The sequence below is a fragment of the Cryptomeria japonica genome, chromosome 10, assembly GCF_030272615.1.
Source record: "Cryptomeria japonica chromosome 10, Sugi_1.0, whole genome shotgun sequence".
In the NCBI taxonomy this organism is placed as follows: Eukaryota; Viridiplantae; Streptophyta; class Pinopsida; order Cupressales; family Cupressaceae; genus Cryptomeria; species Cryptomeria japonica.
Genome location: NC_081414.1, coordinates 696,401 through 712,707, shown reverse-complemented (window position 1 = coordinate 712,707; position 16,307 = coordinate 696,401). Strand labels below are relative to the sequence as shown.

At 38.8% G+C, this 16,307-nt stretch overlaps 1 protein-coding gene across 2 annotated transcripts in view; it reads right to left on the bottom strand.

Annotated features, from left to right (window-relative positions):
• The window catches only part of LOC131069424 (uncharacterized), a 116,691-nt gene that overhangs the window by 9,199 nt on the left and 91,185 nt on the right, over nucleotides 1–16,307 (bottom strand). The gene's annotated exons all lie outside the window — the stretch shown is intronic.

The following is a 16,307-nucleotide window of genomic DNA, read 5'->3' as shown; positions in this document are numbered from 1 at the left end:
GGAGGAATGGAATGGTTAAACAAATTGCCCCCTTGCGTCATGTTCATTTGTGGAGATATAATAGGGACACTCATTGAAGGAATGATTGAAGAAGTCGGATTAAATGAAGGAAGAGGGTTAATTGAAGAGGAAGGATTGCCCCCATGACTGGTCATCACAGAAGGAATGTCTTGTGTAGAAGTAGCCATTATGTTTGATGTAAAGGTAGGTATGCTAGCGATAGAAGTCGTCAATGGAATAGAATGATTGACTTGAGTAGGAGGTTGTGTATAACCCAAATTTTCAGCACAACTCTTCATAGGCATCACCTTTCAGGTTCAGTGTTGCGTCGCAAGGTGCAAGGAGGATCAGGCCAGGGTGCTGGAAAAATGCAATCTTTGGTGTCGTGGACAAGTTTCGGGGTCTCCATTCAGGTTCAGTGTTGCGTCGCCATCGTGAAGACCCAAATGCGGTCAAAATTGCAAGTGTCGCAATTTTAGGACGCTACATTAAGATAGAAATATTTCTTAAACAGAACCACCATTCCAAAGCCGAAAATTTCGTGGAAGATAGTCATCACTAATATCTTCCCTATTGCTTTCAAATATGGTTTATCCAAAATCAATATAAGATATGGCATTGCTTACATGTTTCTGTTTGAATTTAGGTCAAGAAAAAACTGAAACAACTAAACTGTAGATTTTAGTAATTTAATGTTTGGAGGAGGCTATTTGCAGCAGCAACCTCTAGTTTATCTCCTTAACCTAAACTAAAACTCAATGAAAAATGAATTTAAGTGAACATTTCAAGTTCATGCAGCACTCTCTGGGCTGCTGAACACTAAAAATAGCATGCAACTATATGTTTAATTTATTATTCTAATGCTTATGCTTTGCAGTATATTAAAAGTTGCTGGTTCGGGTTCAGGTTCAACTTCGGGTTAGAAGAACCAGTTCGCCGGCACAGCAAAATTATGAAATGGGGTTTGGGTTTGTTTGTGTTCGTTATATATATATATATATGAATTAAGATTAGAATGTAACATTTTATCATATAAACAATAAAAACACCATAAACTTGTAATCATAGCATCATGATCATAGTTCATACCATCATAGCATCATATACTTCAAGTTCAACATCAAAATACTAAGTTTAAATCATCTAATGGATTCTTCTCTGTGCAATAGCAGTCAAGAATAACAGCAAAAGTCTTTCAAGAATAACAGCTAATGCCATTGAAGATGATGAAGAAAAAGAAGAATGAGCAATCAAGAAAGTGAGCTCAGGAAACTGAATATTTTTGTTGCTTTTCATAAGCCGAGGATTGTAAATCAGAATGAGCTAATGCATGGGTATTTTGCTGTTGTGATTGAGCATTGCTCTAGTACATTGTAAAAGGTTAATAAGTGATAGGTCAGAACTCAATTGTTTGTTGCTCTATTTTATCTTGCTTCAGACATAAAAAATTTTGAATAAATCTATCAATTGTCTGTTGTTGTTCTTAATAATTTTAAGTCTTAAACCTACATGATAACTTGCAAAACAATCACACAAATCTGGAAGTCTGAACTTTGCAAAAACAAACGTAAATTTGGGCATCCAAGTGTCCAGGATCGCCCCCAGTTCACCCTAGACAAACCAGCTTGTTCGGGTAAGAACCCTCGCTGAACCTAAAGGCGAACCGGACCAAGACCTAAACCCAAAACAAACCAGACCAGTACCAGGCTCTGAACCCAGCGAACCCTGAAACTTAGCATATTATCTTCTTTTTTCTATCTGGGTTTCCTTCTCTCCTTTTGATCACATGGTTTTTCTGTGATGTATGAATGCCAATCAATCAATTTACTACATAGTATATTGTTGTAATGTCCCCAACTCAAATCAAGACACTTAGCTGTAATTTGGCTGTCCTTTCCTTGGATTACCCAACAGGAAGAGGACGTAGAGCATCATTGGGTGAGATATGGGGTCCTTGGCTTGTTCCAATTTCTAATTTTAAGTTGAGTGCACATCTTTTGATGCAACTTAACTGAACTTAAGTTATTATTAAGTGAATTTAAGTTATTTCAAATTGGGAACATCTTTAATAGAATATTAAAATAATGTTATTTTAGTATTAATGCTCAATAGTGTATATTCTATTATAGTTAGATCGTCTTCGATCTTCTCAGCAATTTCTTATTAGAAACTTGCTATTCTTGTAAGTATCCTTGTATTATTTATGAGCGTCTTGCTCATTCTGTTAATATATCAATTCTTTGAAATCCATTGCGTGTCTCGCATTGTTTTATGGTATCAGAGCGGTAGTGATCTTGGGCGGATTTTTTCCTGTAATTCACATTTTCGTGTGAGGACCTATAATACACGTTTGTGTGTGAGGACCTATAATTCACGTTTTTGTGTGGGGGCTATCGCAAGGTTTTTCTGTGTGTTTGTGCCCGCACTGTAACTCCCGTGCGACCTGCAACCCTCTACAACCGCGACCTGCAACTCTCGGCGTTCTGCGACCAGCAACCCTCGGCGTCGCGACCTCAACCCTCGGCGTTCCGCGACCTGCAACCCTCAGTGTCGCGACCTCAACCCTCGGCAACGCGACGCGATCTGCAAATGCGACGTCACGCAACCTACAGACTTGTCGCGATCTCTGTCTCCGGCGATGTCCGTGGCTCTGTGCATGCCCTGCAACCGATAACATTGTTTCGGGCTCGTTTCTGTGGGTTCAAAAAAAACTGCGTGAGGCCATCTCTACTGGTGGCGCGAATTTGTTTTCTTCCCTGTGCCAAGTTTCTTCGGTCTGCAGATTTTCTAGGCGTATCATGGCTTCCACGACCCTCTAGTTTTTTCGATTAAGGTGTTTACCTTCAAGTTTTTATCGAAAATAAATTTTTCTTGCAAATTCTTGGTGGGTTTTTCTAACTCCAATCTGGGTAGTTGTCCATTTTTTGGGGGTGCCTCGATTTTCGTGCCTCGATTTTCGAGCCCGCGGATCTAGATTCTGACAACAGATTCCTTCTGGGTTTTTCGCACGAATTTCTGGGTTGTCTTTGGATTTTTCTGGGTCAGCCGGGAATTTTTTTGGGAAACGTGCAAATGGCTTCTCTAACCAACCTGATGTTAGAAGGCAGTCAACGCTTTAATGGCAACAATTACAACATCTGGAAACAGCGTATGTTGACCATTTTTGAATATAGGCGTCTTGACCAGCTTGTTTTGGGAAAAGAGCTCAATCCTGGTACCCCTGGTGCAGATCAAGATAAGTTTGATGAACGCAATCGGGAGGCAGTTATGCTTCTCAAACTCTCAGTGACTGATGATCAGTTACCGCAGATTCCTTCCGGCAAGACCGCTTCCGACATCTGGAAGCATCTGAAGGAATTGCATGAGACATCCGACAAGAGCCGAGCATTCTTTCTAAAGAATCAACTGTTCTCCATTATGATGGATGAACGTATGTCCTTACAGGAACACCTCACGAGGATTAAAGACATTCGAGATCAGCTCGAAGCTATTGGTCGGACTATGGAGGAAGAAGACATGGTAGTAATCACTCTGAAAAGTCTTCTGAAATCGTATGAACACTTCATTGAGACCCTCAATATTACTTCCACTAATGTTGATCAGAAGTTTTCAGAATTGTGCACCAAACTTCTACAGCAGGATCGTTGGAAACAACAGTTTGGTAGTGGTACTACATCAGCCTCCTCGGAAAATGCTTTCACAGCCCAATCCTTTCACAAGGATAAAGGCAAATTTCAGTCCTCTCAGTCTTCTCAACAGAAAGGCTTTTCTCAGACACAGGATGGAGCTAAGAAGAATGTGCAGTGCAATTACTGTCACAAGTATGGCCATATGAAGAAAGATTGCCGTCAGAGGCTCGCTTCTGAACAAAAGAAGCAGGGAGGGTCACACTAGAAGGCACATGTTGCTGAACATTCCGAGCAGAAGGAGTCTGCCTTTTATGCCTTTATGGCTAAGAGGTCTTCAGATCATGCCAGGTCTTCTGCTTGGTACATCGACTCTGGTGCATCACGTCACTTTTCTCATCGGCGTGACTGGTTTACAAACTTCTCACCTTTCAGTGATTCCGCTGTATTTGGCAAAGGTGAGGAGTATGCAGTTGTTGGCAGAGGCACCGTTCAGATACAGTCTGGTGGCAGGACTCTCCTTTTTCTGAATGTGTACTTTGTTCCTGGAATGGAACTTAATCTGCTCTCTGTCAGCCAGATTATGAGGAATTCTCCTCAGCTAGATGTGGTGTTCAATGCTCACAAGTGTTCCATCATTGATCGAGAGACTCGTCTTACTGTTGCTGTTGGTCTAGAGGATCATGGCCTATATAGGCTTCTTGACACTGGTGATTCTCCTGAAGTGGCTCTGGCAGCTCGTGTTTCTCCTCTCAGCACTTTGTGGCATCAGAGATATGGACATCTCAACATTCAGTATCTCTCTCAGCTATCTCGGGAGGGACTTGTTTTAGGGTTGCCTGATATTCAGACTCAGCATCTTGGAGTATGTGGTGCTTGTCAAGCTCGCAAACAGCATCGGACTTCATTCACACATGGAAAGTCTTGGCGCGCATCTAAGGTACTTCAATTACTTCATGCTGATATTTGTGCTCCTATGAATACATCTTCTGTTACTGGTTGCAAATACTTTTTGCTTATTGTAGATGATTTTAGTAGAAAGATGTGGGTGTACTTTCTTAAACATAAATCAGATGTATTTAGTATCTTTCAAAAGTTTAAGTCCTTTGTTGAAAAAGAGTCTGGACATAGCATCATTACTCTTAGGACAGATAACGAGGGGGAATTTTGTTCTTCTGCATTCTCCAACTTTTGTGATACTGTTGTGACCATTTCACACATCGCCCCATCGCAAATGGGGACCCCCTCTTTTTGTTTGTTTTTCGCTCGTTGTTCACCTTCGTTTTTAGGATTTTGTTAGTCAGTCAGTCGTCTGGATTTAGGGTCAACCCCTAGGGTTTTAACTTTTGTCTTTTCAGGCCAAAATCCAGTCGGTTTTGGGAGCTTTTTGATTTTCCTTTTCTAGAATGCAAATTTTGAATGCAATGAATTCGCCAGAATGGTCTAATTTTCAATTGGAATGTTGATGCAGAGCTTAAATTTGTCTAAGTGTTGAAGATGAAATGTGAATTTTTGTCCAATTGAATATTTTTGACCAAATTTTGACATTTTTGATTTTTGATCCTAGGCATTTCAAATGATTTGTTTTCGCCTTGTGAAGTGTTAAAATGTGTAAAATCATGTTATTTTGGCCTGTAGGAGCAAAATCGCTCCTGTCCCTTAGTGAAGGACGGGAGCTCGTTTTCAAATATTTTACTATTCCTGCAGGGTCAAGATGAATTACGAATTGGAAGTGATGGAGAAAGGCGAGATCTTTCCATTGAATATAAATTGAAGATTTTCATGAGCACAGAAATGCCTCCAGGGGAAAAATCGCTCCTGTCCCTCAGTGAAGGACCGGAGCTACAAATCCAATTTTGCTTTGTCCTTGCAAGATTTTAACGTCTTGACGATGTGAAAAGGTCCAAAGAGGTGCATTTTATCAAATGAATATAACTTGAAGCGTCGCCCAGGGGATCACATAGGATAGCAAGTCCGGCTTGAGTGAGGTCCTGATCCTGAAATTTGGCTAAGTCTGGAATGCCCTGATCCTGAATTTGACTAAGTCTGGAAACTGAAAAAACCTCCAAAAACTAGATTTTGCAATATAACTCCTGGAGGTCTGAAACCACTCTCAAACATCCTGAAAGTATATATGGAATATAACTTAAAGTATAAGAAAGAAGAAACATAGAAGGAAATGTCACTTAATGTTATATTCCATTAAAATTATCCTGATAAAGAGTGCGAAAAGTCAAATTTCGCTCGTGTCCTTCTCCAAGGGTCCAGAGCGAAAAGCGCTCCTGTCCCTCTCCAAGGGACCAGAGCGAAAATGCTTAGTTGAGCCATTCCTGACCTTGTTTGGACGAATCGAGACATCATAGGCATGGTGAAGGACGAAATGAGCATGATAGAGCATCCAGACTTGATCAAAAACAATGAAATGATGAAGTTTTTGCCTAGAGGGTCAAATTCGCTCCTGTCCCTCACTGAAGGACCAGAGCGAAATTCTTCATAAGGTACGATCTGGGCAAAGATCAAGCAAATTTTATGTTCGAAGGCAAGAAAGGAGGTCAATCGAACCCGTTGAAGACAAATTGAAGATTATCAAACGTCAACAAAGGACCAAAATGCTTAAGTTCGCTCCTGTCCCTCAGGAAGGGACCAGAGCGATTTTTGTTGTAGATGATTTTCTCGCCAAATTTCAACCGATCTCAAGGCATGAATGAATGAAAGGAGGCATTGCGAATCCGTTGAATATAATTTTCGAAGGTGATGAAGTGAAATGAGGCCCACAAGAGCAAAATCGCTCCTGTCCCTCTCCAAGGGACCAGGGCGATATGATAAGTATGATGCCGTTCCTTTAAGTTCAAGACACTCCAAGTTCGAATACAAGGTGGTGAAGACATTTTAAGGCGTCCTAATCAAGCGCAAAGTATCAAAGGTTGCTAACATTGAAGAATTTACACCAAGATTCCCAGTTCGCTCCTGTCCCTCAGGGAGGGACCAGAGCGAAATTTGCATAAAGGCTCTAAATCTTGAAAATTGATCACGTTCCAAGTGTCCAAGGGAATCAAAAGGACATTCAATCGCAAGGATAAGTCAATCAAGTTCGAAGATCCCAAGGAAAATGGCAAATTCAACGTAGAAATGAAGACCTTGGACGTAAAATATGCAAGGATCATGACCAAGGTAATGGATCGCTCCTGTCCCTCAGTCAGGGACCCGGGCGATGAGGTACGTATCCTTCATCTTCAAAATTTGGCGCTCAAACACATTTTTTGAATTTATTTAAATGCTAGAAAAAATCGATATTTAATTAAAAGCATTTAAATAGCGCATGGTATGTATTTATTAATTATTTTTGCCTTTGTAAAAAATCGAAATTTATTAATTAAAAATAAAGGCATTTAATAATTAATTATTAATTTAATAAAAATCAAAAGGGAGCGCTTGGTATTTTAGAGGTCGGCCTTTATTATTTATTTAAAAATCGTTTTAATTGCTATATTTTGCAAAAAGTCGGCCTAAGGTCAATATGAAGGTGAGTGCCTATAAAGGAAGGTGTTTATTTCATTTTCACATCATCATTTATCATCTCTCATATGCAACTTGGAGAAGGCAAAAGAGGAGCGAATTTCATACAAAGGAAGGGCGAAATTATCATTCAAGAAGAGGAGCGAATTCAATCAAAGGTGGTGCGAAACTACTATCCAAAGGAGAGGCGAACTTGAAGTTTCAAGTTAGGCGAACTTGCCAAGGACATTGAAGAACACATCAAAGATTCCAAGGGTGGCGAATTAATAAAGAGGACGTTCATTATCCTTCAAGATCAAGTCAAAGGCTTTAAATTTTGATTTTTGCCTAGGCAAATTCCTCATTTTGCATTCTAGAGTTAGCTCTCTAGTGAGGTATGGCGATATGGATTTATTGTTTTGATTTTGATTGTTGATCGTCATAGCTTAGATTTTGAAATTTTGAAATTTTGAATTCCTAGCTCAAGAGTCGTTTTTAGGAAATGATTAATAAAGGACTTATCATTAAGTTTCCTAAAAAATTGCTCTCTAATTTATGTTATGTATTGCAAAATCATGTTACTAATTTTGAAATGTTGTGTAGGCATCAAATGGAGGTCTCTTCAAGGAAAATCAAGCCGGATCCAGGACGGTCTTCGCCAGGACGGTCTTCGCCGGGACGGTCTTAGCCAGGACATGGGCGACCTCTTTCAATCCAGCGTTCCAAGGCGAGGTACATCATCTTCCTGCACATCAAGGACACAAGGAGTTAGAACAAAGGGCTCGTTGAAGAAGTAAATAGTTCCAGATGGATTATTTAAAGCAAGCTTCTCAACAACATCAAGTTGAATATCTACCAAGTTACAAGTGTCAAATGAGGTGGCGTCCTAGTCATCACTTCTCCAATCAGTGAAGTCCATCTCAGCATGTCCAGATTCAATGTACTTAACTCATGGAAGGTGGCACAAACTCCGATGTACCTACCCTGGCTATCCATTGGTCAATTTTTCTAAAAGGGACATGTGTCCAAGCAATACAATTTTATCATTGGTCAAACATTAAATGTTATGTAATGGTTGTAACAAACCCTAATTAGGGTTTTCATTGTAAAATCTTGGCCATTGATCTTGAATTGATCTAAGCCATCAAATTGTATTGTGGGCACTATATAAGCCCAAACATTTCATTTGTAAAGGATGATTAGAGAGAGTTGTAAATAGTTGGAAGAGTTAGAATATAGTTGATAGAATAGCAATTAGAGTAGAATAGGAGGACAAGGCAAGAAATTGTTGCCATTGATTGTAAACAAACTCCATTTTCATTGAAGTAATGGTGAAATATGTCGTTTTTCTTGCAATTTGCATGGTTTCTTGTTGAGTCTTCAATCTTAGATGGTAGATGATTAGATGAATGGAGGAAATGTGATTGATTGATGGTGGAATTCGTACATCCATACTACTAGCAGTTTGTTGATTGCAGACTTGCCTTGCGTAGTCAACTGGAATCATTCAGCCTAAGCTCAATTTCAATTTGTTGCCTCTTCATTGATATGCATCAACTTGGATGGTATCTATGCCTGCGGTGATAATTTGAACATCATAAAGCTCCCCTTAGAAGATCGCACTAGTCTTGTGTAGATGTTCCATTGATGTCAAAACAAGACCTAGTTAGAGTTTCATCAAAAAATCAAATCATTGCTCCTACATTCTTAGTATTAGGATTAGATCCTCTTTTCGCCCTTATCCTTTTTTCCTTTTTTTTAATCTAAGTTAGTAAGAGCCTGTGTCCAGCAAAGCAGATCGGAAGTTCAATCATCACATGTAAGTCCCCTTGTGATCCCAGCAAATCACATCATACCACTGGAGCTTGTCCACACGTAGAGACCCTACATCGAAGAACCTTGGAGTCCATCTAACTGATCCTTTTTGCAGATCTTCAGCAGTTAGAGACTATTTTCTCAAGAGAGGATAAGATACCTATTGGTATTTTATTCTGTGTATGATTGTGTATAAAATACACGTCAACAGATACCCATGGCATCAAACGCCAATTGACTACACCCTACACTCCTCAGCAAAACAGTGTTGTCGAGCGTCGCAATCATACGGTTGTTGAGATGGCTCGCTCTATGTTACAACACAGGATTGTTCCGAATAAGTATTGGGCTGAAGCAGTGTTTACTGCTGTCTACCTAGTTAATCGTTCTCCTACTCAGGCTGTTAAGGGGAAGACTCCAGAAGAGGTTTGGTCTGGTCGGAAGCCTAAGATCAGCCACCTGAAGGTTTTTGGCTCTGTTGCCTATGTTTGGATTCCAGATGCTAAGCGCTCCAAGTTGGATTCCAAAAGTCAGAAACTCATGATGACAGGATACAGTGATCACCATAAGGCCTACAGAATGATAGATATAGACACTGAACGTCTTATCTTCAGTCGTGATGTTGTATTTGATGAAGACAGAAGATTCTTTCAGTCCCCTTCTTCTGAGCAGAGTTCTGAGGATCAGCCTCACAGTGTTCTTATTCCATTAGGTTCGCCTGATGGGAGGGATGATGCAGAATCTATTTTCGATGATGCACTACCTGAGTTCCCTCCGGAGAATAATCCTCCTCTTGTTGCTCCTATTCCTGATCCTGAGCCTCTTCCAACTCCTCCAGATGTTAGCACTTCTACTCTCCGGCCTAAGTGGTGGGCCAAGACCATTGGTGACCTCAGGGATACTGAGCTCATTGAGGGTAGAACCTCCCGTAATAAGAGCAAACAGCAGTATACAGTCAATTTTGCTCTCATGGCTAACATACACAGTGTTTTTGAGCCTCAGACATACTCAGAGGCTAAAGGTATACCTGAGTGGGAACAGGCTATGGAAGCTGAGTTCCAGAGTCTTTAGAAGAATCACACTTGGGCCCTTTCTGATCTTCCTTCAGGGAAGAAGCCCATTAGCTGCAAATGGGTGTACAAAGTAAAATACAAAGCTGATGGAACCCTAGAAAAGTATAAGGCTCGTCTTGTTGCTCGTGGGTTCTCACAGAAAGAAGGCATTGACTACGAGGAGACTTTTGCTCCTACAGCCAAAATGAGTACCATACGGCTCGTTCTTGCCTTGGCAGCCCAATTCAGTTGGAAAGTCCATCAGATGGATGTCAAGAGTGCTTTTTTGAATGGTGACTTACAGGAAGAAGTCTACATGATGCAACCCCCAGGATTCAAGGTTGCTGGTCAAGAACAGAAGGTCTGTAGACTAGTCAAAGCACTCTATGGTCTAAAACAAGCTCCTCGGGCTTGGTACATGAAAATTGATAAGTACCTGACAAATCATGGTTTTCAGCGGAGTCCATCTGATGCAAACCTGTATATCAAGCATACTAGTAATGATATTCTGTTTGTGGTTGTCTATGTGGATGACTTAATCATTACTGGCAGTTCAGCACATTTGATCACTGGGATCAAACAGGATTTGTGCCGCACCTTTGATATGACAGATTTGGGACTTCTACATTACTGCTTAGGAGTTGAAGTCTGGAAGATTGAGAACAGTATCTTTCTCTCTCAGTCCAAGTATGCCAGAAGTCTTGTGGACAGGTTCAGAATGCAGGATTGCAAACCTGCCTCTACTCCTATGGAACCTGGGCTCAAACTTTCAGCTCAGTCATCTTCACCAGTTGTGGATGAATCTTTGTTCAGGCAACTAGTGGGCAGCCTCATCTATCTTACTGCCACTAGACCTGACATCAGTTTTGCAGTGAGCTACATTTCACGCTTCATGACAGCTCCCAAGGCTGATCATTGGATAGCAGCGAAGCGTGTGCTGCGTTATGTGAGTGGCACTCCTGATTATGGACTTCTGTACACTCGGAGTTCTGATCCTATACTCAGTGCCTACACAGATTCTGACTGGGCAGGTTCGGTTGATGATCGTAATTCTACAGCAGGGTATGTGTTTAGTTTGGGATCTAGTGCTGTCACATGGACTAGTAAGAAGCAGCAGGCAGTGGCTCTCTCCTCGACAGAAGCAGAGTATCGGGGAGTAGTTAAGGCATCTTGTGAGGCGGTTTGGCTTTGACGAATGCTTGCGGATATGCATGTCTCCCAGGCAGGTCCTACTCCCTTGTTCTGTGATAATCAGGGAGTGCTCAAACTCGCCAAGAATCCAGTCTTCCATGAAGGAACCAAGCATGTGGAAACTCATTGTCACTATATTCGACAGCTGGTTGAAGACGGATCCATCCAGTTGTTGTATGTTCCTACCTCGGAGCAGCCAGCAGACATCTTCACCAAGCCCCTTGGTCCTGATAAATTTGTAAAATTCAGGGGGTCTACAGGTGTAGTTAATAGATTGAGCATTAAGGGAGGGTAATAGAATATTAAAATAATGTTATTTTAGTATTAATGCTCAATAGTGTATATTCTATTATAGTTAGATCGTCTTCGATCTTCTCAGCAGTTTCTTATTAGAAACTTGCTATTCTTGTAAATATCCTTGTATTATTTATGAGCGTCTTGCTCATTCTGTTAAAATATCAATTCTTTGAAATCCATTGCGTGTCTCGCATTGTTTTAATCTTTTCAACTCAAATCAAGACACTTAGCTGTAATTTGGCTGTCCTTTCCTTGGATTACCCAACAGGAAGAGGACGTAGAGCATCATTGGGTGAGATATGGGGTCCTTGGCTTGTTCCAATTTCTAATTTTAAGTTGAGTGCACATCTTTTGATGCAACTTAACTGAACTTAAGTTATTATTAAGTGAATTTAAGTTATTTCAAATTGGGAACATCTTTTTAGGCAATTTTAAGTGATGCCCAGCCAACCCCTCTTTTAAGTACTTAAGTGACTTAATTAAAACATGTGACAAAAGCCAAGGTGCACCCCAGCTTCAAGAGTTCTTATTGGTGCATATTTTAAGTTTTTATTTTGGAACCTTGGATTAAGAGGTGGACTATCAAGGGTGGAGATTGATTCATCTTTCTCGAAGTTGTTATAAAACACCCTAAGAGCTCATTTTGAGAATATAATGTGATGAAGATTTTGTTTATTGTTGCTGCATCTTGGCCGTTTACTATGGTTTACTAATGATTGTGATTGACTATGATCTGATATTAGCCTTAAGGGAATCTACTTTGATAATTATATGAAAAGAACATAAACAATAAATATATCTAGGCAACATTACAACAGCAGCAATAATTATATGAAAACAACATCAATGATAAAAATACCTTGAAAATAAACGTCTTCAGTAAATATACCTTGCATTTCCTAGAGCAAACATAACGTTTCCATCTCCCTTAATTATATCATGATATATTTAAGGATCTATTATGTTATAATTTCATGAAAATACTATTATCACTATTGAGCAGTAAGACTATTTTCTGACAAGGTATTAAGATGCCCATATTTGAAAATCTATCTAAAATAGCAAATACATAATCATGACTGTATTCACCAGTGGGAGAAAGTTAGAAACTATTCCATAGCTCCTTGCAGTCGTGTCAATTATACATAATGGTATGACATATAAATACATAGGTGTTGTGAAGGTTGATATAGATGATGTTACGTGGGATGATAGCAAATATATATTTTAAATTGGAACATCCCCATATGCTAAGGATGATATGGATGGGATGACTTTTTTATTTTTATTTTTTTTTATCATGTGTAGATACTTTTGCACGGATATCTTTATGAAACATGTACTCCTTATCATACTGAGCTAAAAGATTCATTCTACGTTGAGAGGATCCCTCATGCTCTAACTACTATGGTCCATTCTATGCATTGATCGAACTGTTGACAAGTTGGTTGTGATTTTATGACCAAGCGAGTGCTAGTCCAAATCCTTAGTAGGCGAACTACGAAGCTTCTAATCTTGTCACATAGGCAAGGCCATCTTGGATGAGCCCCTAAGGCATAGGTCTAACCCTTAGGTACGCTGCTGATAATACTTGATTAAAATTTATTGTAATTAGTTTTGTTGATAAAAGGATTAATGGTTGAATCTGGTCTTGTAGATGTTGGAATCCAAGAACACTGAGAGGGGGAGTGAATCAGTGTTCTACCGGTGAGATCAATTTTAACCTTATTAACAAAGTAATTCGGTAACCGGTAACCATAAAAGAATATAACAGTAAGTAGAAATGATGCAACCACAAGAACATACAACATAACACAGAGATTTATACATGGAAAACCTCAAAGAGAAAAAACCATGGTGGGATTGGTGACCCACAATATCTATCCACTGGCCAAATGAATAAATATTACAATAGGGGCCTACACATGCAGGAAGGCCAACAGGCTAGACAACACTGCTCATCACAAAAGGAGCTTCACTGACTACAAACACCAAATCCTGGTTTACAGACAAAATTATGAACTCAGAGAATGCATCTACTATGCTGGATGAGTTCCGGTTCAAGCACTATCTGTACCGGTTTTCACTGTGTCCTCCTTTATCGGTAACTTCGCATCCCAAACCTTTAAACCAATAACCAAGACCGACTACAAAATATTATATTCGCATTTAGTCGATCAACATTGCTTGCACAATATCACACCACTATATATTCCTTCTCTCTGTATGTATATCCAAATAACCTAACCGAACTGACTTAAATACCCTTCCCAATCATAAATATGAATGTCTTATGTTGGTTTACAAAGATATTACAATTTATTTACATGTCGGCATAGACAAAAATAAATACATTAAACTTTGTGACCGATGCCACTAATTGTTGCCATGTAAACCTGTCGGATCAATCTCCTATGTCGGCTTCATATACCGGTTCCTAGTTTGCCAGTTTCCCTTGTCTACCGGATGTCTTAAATGTCGGTTGCCGAATCATGACTACCGGTGAGTACCGTTTAAGTGTCCAACCCAAAATGATGTGTGTTGTAGTCAATGACAACACAACTAAACCGGATGAGTGTCAATTGCCAACTGTAGATACACTACATATATAATATACTGAAGCCCATTGAATTACCATTAACATTGTGGGGTATTGCAAAAGTTACTGTTGTAAGAGAAGAATATTTATACCATTTTAATTTTGGTCAAAATCTCAGATAGCTTATACATTAGCGGGAAGAATGATACTTGCAAAAGAACTTACTGTACTAAAATCTTGAAACACTTTATTACGTCAACTATGAATTTATGTAGTGTTCCATATGAGACACCCATTCAAATTAGATGAATGTTTTTAATGGATTGTATCTGTCTCTTGTGTTAAATATAAGTTCCATAATATGTCACATGATTCTGTTTTGGGTTATAAAATATGTTAGTTGAATTAATTAGTATATCTCAATGTCGTGGTTCTATGTTAACAATTGAAATCCAACTAAGAATGTCAAAATAATTATTCATTTAACTATTTTTTGTCAATGAATGGCCAATTGTTTCATTATTTCTATCAAAGTATATGCCTAAAAATAGACTTTGTAAGTCAGTAAAGTAAATGTTGTCAAAGTTTGGAGTTTCATGTTGTATCCATGGTTGAGTAGTTAGTTGAGTGTTTTGGGCATTACAGCTCTGCACTAAGGCTTACAAGAGTGCTTCATGACAATCAAGAGGTAAATAAAGGGCTAATTAAATACCTTTTAAAAATGTATAGCAATAAGAACGCAACTTTTCTTTGAAGTTTGAACACAATGGCTAGCCTTGTCATCTTTGAGCTTCAACATTAAGCAATTCAGAGCTGAGGAAATATTAGAGCTACATTAGCTCAACCAACCCTACTAATTAGATAGTGGACATGAGCTAGCAAAGATGTAATAAAGTTGAGAATGCTCGCCATCCACTTCTTTTCATGGATTATTGATTCCTTTGTTCCACAAAGCAATTGATCCAAATACACCTTCATTCTTTCAATCAAGAGAAACAAGTTTACCTCTCAATGAACAAAGATGTAGGTGGTTGTGCATACTGCATAGTAGTGCCTTGCGACTTCAAAATCAAAATACTCTCGAGTATGCAAAAACTCAAATTCCGTAGTGGGATGTTGATCCCAAAGATTCCACACAAATTGATGAGGCACAAGACAAAATGATTAAGATTCCATTGGATGAGGCAGTCCCTCATTGGCCATGACTAAATTCAAATTCTAATTTTGATTTAGGTAAAGGTGAGGCAGAGGCCAGGTTGCAACATATCTAGTCACTTACATTTTGTAATTTTGTAGTTATAGCCTTTTGGCCTTTTATTGATAATAAAACACAAATTATTACACATTGTAATGTTGTTAGCTTGTATGTCAACTCATGTCAATTCAAAATTCACCTCTATTATTTCATATAATGGTTATATAATCAATATGGTGAATGCCTTACCATTGGTGTAATTATTTATTTATCGCAGCTCGCATTTAAGTTTACTTCAGTAATTATTATCTATTTACTTAGGTAAATTATGAAACAAGAGATCATTTTCTTGATTGATTGGAGCACATGCCACCTCTACCTCATTCAACTCCTTGATTGGCAGTAGTTGGATGCCACATCACCCTCACCAAGATGACTTTGCTTGGTCATCAAAATGAGTTCACTTGACACCTCTGCTACAACAATTGAATCAATCTCTACTTTACTACTCTCCTCTAAGACAACTGTCATCTTGACTTGTGCCTCCTTGAGCCTATATATTGCAATCATTTCCTTCATTTCCACACCTTAAATATCAAGTATACAGATATTAAATTGTCATTAAAATTTTATTTTTTGATTTCTACTAAATTTATGCTGTCCTTAATCTATTTTTTATTCTAAGGAGATTTAATATTGTCAATCATTCTTCATTGTTAAATCTAGCACTTATAGTATTTGAACTTTTTCTTGTTTTACTCTTTTTTCAATTGCCATCCACTATAAAAACCATCTAGTTCCAGCTGTCACAGAAATACATTCCCCCATCTCCGTCCTTCCTTGTACTAAAAACTTGGTAAAAGATGGAACAAAACTAAAATAAGTGTGGATGTTTCTGCACAACTGACATATTCCTGCATAGCAAATTTATTTCTAATACGCACACCATAAAATGGCATCAGTGTTTCAAACAAGATTTAAACTACATAAGTATTTGGGTTTCTGTTTTCAGGAAGCCATTTAGTTTATTCAATTTTCATCCCCTGCACCATGTATGTACACTCTGATTATATCCAAATTAGATCATAATCTAATTA